Source organism: Corylus avellana, chromosome ca2 (genome assembly GCF_901000735.1).
Source record: "Corylus avellana chromosome ca2, CavTom2PMs-1.0".
NCBI classification, from domain to species: Eukaryota; Viridiplantae; Streptophyta; class Magnoliopsida; order Fagales; family Betulaceae; genus Corylus; species Corylus avellana.
This window is the reverse complement of record NC_081542.1, coordinates 12591280-12597732: the sequence shown is the minus strand read 5'-3', so window position 1 is coordinate 12597732 and position 6453 is coordinate 12591280.

Below are 6453 nucleotides of genomic sequence, written 5' to 3'. Positions count from 1 at the left end.
AGATGAAGGGGAAGAAAGGAAGTGAACATGAAGGAGAAGTGAAAGGAATGGGGTTGAATTTATAGGAGAAGCTACACACAGCTAGTGAGAGGGAGTGAGAGGGAGAGGAACTTTTGAGCCCAATAGAATTATGCAACTTTACTCTGCCACACGTTAACAAAGCTAAAAGGAATAGAAAGGTGAACATGAAATTGGGTTAAAACTTAATCATGTCTACCACATGCTTTAAATGGCTCATATTAGTTTTTCAACAAGTAAAATGTTGTTACAATGAACTTTGTAGAACATTGAGTAAATATATATATATATATATATATATATAAAGGCAATGATGTACTTTTTGTTTTTCTATTGGTTTTTCTCTCCCTTCCTTTAGCACATTGAAAAATTATATTTAAATAAAGTAGATATTAGAATAGATAACTTGGAGTTTATATTGAAAATGTAATAGTTAAAATAGAAAAATTTTGTGTTTTAGATAGTTAAAATAACCATTACGGCCGGAAATGAGCATCTCTAGCATATTAGTCAAATGGCTCATATTAGCTATATTTACTTAAAATGAGCTATTTTTCTCCTCCAGCAAACTAGCCAAAATACCTTATGTGCTACACAAATGTGGCTATTCAGTTAGCACACTATATCAATAAAAATATTGATTTTTTTTCTTTCTCCTTTATTCGTTAAGAAAAGAATAAAAAATATCTAAAAAATAATATTTAAATAAAATAGAGAATCTGTTAGATTTATGAATAAAAAAGCAGTAAATGAAATAGAAATTTGTACTTTCTTACTAAATATTTTAGCTTCTATTGTTAGAGATGCTCTTAGAGAGTAGTAGTGTAGTATTGTGGGTTGAGAGTTCAATTTTTATTTGTAATAAGCCAATATAACATTGAGAAAAATAAGAAGAAAGTTAAAAATATAGCTTATAATACTTTTTTTGTTTTCTTTTTTAAAACAAAAATACTGACAAACACCCTAAAACACAAAACACTTAAAACTACTTTTGCACTTATATCACATTAAAAAAAAAAAAAAAAAAAAAATTAAACAAAAAAATAAACCCCTATAAAAACCATTAACAAATGGATTCTCATAGCCGTTATATACATCGATAGTGGTATGATGTAAATGTCAGGAGTCCAACTTATATTTGTTAAAAAAAAAAAAAATAATAAATAAATAATAAATAAAAAAAAATAGCAATAATATTGAGGAAAGTAAGAAATGGAAAGTTAAAAAAACGACGGATGAATTACATTTTCATTTCTACCAAATTAAAAGAAAACCGAGATGATAGGCTTGTTTCTCAACAATTTTCATTTATGCAAAAAGAAAACAAAACAAAGTGATGAACATATATAAAACATACGATTCTCTTCAAAAATGTCTTTTGGCTGGGATTGCTTGCTTTCTCTATACATATGTGCTTTACATATGCTTTCCCACCATGGATTCTCAAGATTTGTCTATCTTTTTCTTAGTAATTGGCTCAAAAGGATCCTCTCACCATTCAACCCTTGACTGATCAATGGCTTTAGGGTCAAAACCTAGGATGATAGTGTTACTGCCTAGCTAGTCACGGGGACGGAGCCAGCCTTGAGAATGGGCAGGGGCCATGGCTGAAAAAATTTAATGGGCAGGGGCCCATTAGCAAAAAAAAAAAAAAAAATTAACCATAAAAAAATTGTTTTTACCTTAAAAAAAAATATTTGTCATTTGGGGGGCCCTGGCCCCTGCCAGTTCCCCTTCCTCCGTCCTTGTTAAGCTAGAGAATACAAAAACTTGGCAGTGGATGATAATGTTACTTCCTTAAAATCAAGATTACCACGAGTTTATTAAACATTTTTTTACCAAATATTATGGGCTCATTAAACAATGCTTTTTAGATTTTTTTTTTTTTTTTGCTATTTTAATAAAATAACAAAAGTATAAATAAACACTTAAAACTATTTTTATCTTTACGTCACATCATCACAACTAAAAAAAGTAACAAGCACCATCTAAAATGTGTTCGCAAACAAACCCTATAAAAGGCTAACACTTTTATTTTTTATTTTTTAAAAAAGTACCACCTCATTTTCAATGTTATTTAAAACTACAAATTATGTCGATGTCCCCCCTAAAGTACCAACAAATGTCAATGTCCCTACCAAGCCAACAAAAAGACAAAAAAAAAAAAAAAAAAAAAAAAATTGGGGAGGGGGGGTGGGGGTGAGGGTTTTAATTTTAATTTTTTTTGTTAATATTGAAGAATTTTAAAATTTATAAAGGCTTTTTTTTTTTTTTTTTTTTTTCGTTTGGGGGACATTAACATCATTTGGTAGTTTGGGAAGGGGTAAATTTACAATAAAGGTTGTACTTTGAGGAGGTTTAAGATATTTCTTTGCTGACGTTCGCTAGATGCTCTTTAACTGTAATTAACTGACATTTTTAAAGCATAGAAAGGAGCCGACCAAATGAGAAGAGGGCATTGGGTTGATTAATATAACTTAAACAACAAGGGATTCAAAAAAAAAAAAAAAAAAAAAAGATGAGCTCCTCTTCAATTAATGCCGATCAAATCGGCTTCATAAATTCAGTTTGAATGGCCGCCCTTGTCTTGTTGTGTTTACAGCAGATATGACTCTTCACTCATTCAACACGTACAGCTCTGTCTTCCATACGAGCAGATTCAGAGGCTACTCTGTTTTTGTATGTTGAACCAAAATACTTTCACAGTTATTCTTAACATCTTCCCGATTGCCGTTGCTCAGTTGCTCTGTTTTTGGTGTCACTGGTCGTCTAGTAAATCATAAACGCCGGGACCAGACGGACAGGACCGATATTTACATTGTCAAGTTTTGTCTACCTGCAACATTTTCCAACCAATCACTTCAAACCAACTACGATCTTCCGCGAACCTCGTTAGTTTCGGGGTAAGATATTTTTGCTTCAACTATAATATTTTTTTGGGTGTTTGTCTTGTACCAGAAAAGAGAAACTGCAAAATGCGAAGGAAAATAGTACAATTTGGAAATTGTTAAAGGATTTTTATAGAGTGGATAAGCCTTATAAAAAGTCCTCTCACAGTTACCCGTCTGAAGGTGTAAGAGAGCGACGAAAAATGATTTACCATACGAGAAGTGTAAACCATTTTAACCCTCGCCGTCGTCGAAGGTTATTTTAAAAAACTATATTTTTGTAAGAAGAAAAAAAATATCTGCCTGCTGGGAGACTGGGACTCGGACAACCGAGGTGACCGGCTCGTTTCTGCCAAAAGAAAACGAAACATAGTGATGAACATAAAACGTACGATTCTCTTCAAAAATGGCTTTTGGCTGGGATTACTTGCTTTCTCTATGCATATGTTCTTTACATATGCTTTTCCACCATGCATGGATTCTCAAGATTTTTCTTTTTCTTTTTCTTTTTTCCTATCATTAGTAACTGGCCAAAAAGGATCCTTTCTCTCACCATTCAACCCTTGACTGATCAATGCCTTTAGGGTCAAACCCTAGGATGATATATAGTGTTACTGCCTAGCTAGAGAATACTACAACACTAAGGGCTTTTTTGGGTACCGTGTGTTTGAAGGGGTTAGAAGTGCATTTAACACTCAAAAAGTCTGTTTGAGAAAAAAAAAATACTCGTATGATAAAAAAAATTAAAAGCTCTTTTAAGGGTCCAAAAATAGCCAAAACGCACTTTTAGCAAAAATTTAAAAATAAAGTTTTTACTAAAAAACGTTTTTTTGAGTTAAAAGCTATATTTCTCAAACACAATCTCAAACATGCTCTAAGGGCTAGTTTGAATGTGCGTTTGAAGGTATAAAAGTGGTTTTAACATTCAAAAAGTCAGTTTGAAGAAAAAAGTACCCGTTTGGTTAAAAAAAAAAATTAAAAGCGCTTTTAAGGGTCCAAAAATGACCAAAACGCACTTTTAGCAAAAACTTAAAATTGAAGTTTTTGCCAAAAAAGGTTTTTTTGACTTAAAAGCTTTATTTTTCAAATACAATCTCAAATATGATCTAAGGAGTGGTCTTCCACAGGATGATAATCTTAATTACTTCCTTAAAATCAAGATTACCAAAAGTTTATTAACCATTTTTTTAGGGGAAAATACATTTTACCTCAGAACTATCCACTCATTTGCACTTTTAACCTCAATGTTTAAAAAGTGACACTTTATCCCTCCCAAAGTATCTGACATTGACACTTGGCCCCCATGTAGTACATTTTACCCCCTGAAGTATTTTGAGTTGACACTTTACCCCCCCCCCCCGAAGTAACTAAGTTTTGGGAGGTAAAGTGTCAATTCAAAATACTTCATGAGGTAAAGTGTACTTCATTGGAGTAAGTGTCAATGTTACTTTGGGGGGTAGAGTACCACTTTTTAAATATTTGAATTAAAAGTGCAAATGGGTGAATAATTCTGGAGGTAAGGTGTGTTTTTTTTTTTTTTAATGAAATATTATATAGGGCTAGCTAACTCTTCTTTTATTTATTTATTTATTATTATTATTATTATTATTATTATTATCATTTTAATTTTTATAACTTATTTCAAAGCCGACGTTCGCTAGATGTTCTTAACTGCAATTAACTGACATTTTTAAAGTACAGAAAGGAGCCGACCAAATGAGAAGAGGCCATTGGGTGATTAATATATATATATATATATATATATATATATATATATATATATATATATATATATTTTTGTAACAAGGTGATTAATATATTTAAACAAGCCTACCTTTAGCATCTTGTAAGTGGCTCCCTCAACTTTTGTGTCAATTATTATCAACCTTTAAAATTGCACCCATTGTTTTGGTTTTCTATTGAGACTTAATTAAAGAACCAAAAAAGTTACATGAAAATAAAAAAAATAAAAAACCTAAAAAAACTATAAAAAAAAAAACATTTTTACTCTTTTGTTTCTATTACCGCTTTATGTGACCCTTGCAAAGAGGATTGTGTATTTTTTTTATCCATTTATTACTAGTTGGTTGTATGTGATGCACTATAAATTTCGTTTTTGGTCTTTTGTTGGAAAACTCACTAATTTTTTTGTGTTTTAATCCATGTAACTCTTTTCTTATTTGTTTAGAGTACTAGTAGCAGATGTTCTATATGTCATTCCATTATTTATGTTTAAGAAAAATTTCAACCAAAAAAAAAAAAAACCCTACAAAAACCTACTCGAATCAGATTTCCTACATTTAACCAATACTCAAGAGTTGCTACAGTATTTTCTAATATGTATGGAACCAAAAATGATTCTCTATATATTATTTTAATATAAACATTTATCTTTCATCTCTCCTCTTTCATTTCTTTGTCTTTAATTGGGGATTGTGTTGGGTTTTTGTGAAAAAAGTGAGGTTAGGTAAAGAACTTGTATTTTGTAAAATAATATTATAATGGTATAGGAAAATGTTAGGGAAGGTATTGTAAAATATATTTTCATAGGGAAGCAAAAAGTAGTTTTGTGCCCTAAACTTAAGAAAAATCAAACAGAAGCTGCTGCTAGTAGTCTTAAGTAAGAAAACAATATGAAATTTCATAAAATCTCCTGAACTTCCACGCATTTTGAAATTACTCATCGAAGTTCAAAAACTTTCAATTATGGGTATTAAACTTTCAATTTCTTTCAATTACTTCATTCCGTTGGGATTTTTCATTAAATCTTGTCAAAGTTCTCAAAATACCCATATTTTTTATTATAAAAAAATTGTAAAAATTCACGAGTTTATTTTTTTTATAAAATTTTTTTTTTAAAAAAAAACATATTTGCAATATTTTTTTTATTTTTTTAATTAAAAAATAAGTATTTTAGGAATTTTGACAAGATTTAATAGAAAATCTTAACTGAGATGGGGTAATTGAAAAAAATTAAAAGTTTGATACCCTTAATTGAGAGTTTTTAAACTCTGGGAATAGTGTCAGAACGAGTAGAAGTTTATGTGAGTTTTCTTTAAAAATAAAAATAAAAAAAATAAAAAATCTTCCCGCTTTTTACCCCTCAACGATCCTTTGCTCTTTTTTGGTCAGTGGTCAAGTAAATGCCAAGACCAGCCGGACAGGTCCGTTTGCATGATAGGAGCCTAGGAGGAGCAATATCTTTCTTCTTCTTTCAAATTTTGTGTTCCAACCAATCAATTGAAAGCAATGATCTTCCACTAACTCTCATATCTTTTGCTTTGTTTGCTTGTTTGTTGGGCAGTAGCGCTCGCAGTACTCTTCGTGTTGAGACCGAAAGAAATGGTTTGTGAAGCTAAAAGTACTGAAGCTCCAATAATGGCTACCACCCAATCCAATCAACCCATTTTCACGTCCAATAAAGCAAAACACTTAGATTGATTGAAATTTTTTTTGAAATTAATTATTTAATTAGCATTTCTATCAAATTTATTAAGATAATAAAGCGAGGGCATTTAAAACACCTCGGGGGTTCGCCACGAGGGGC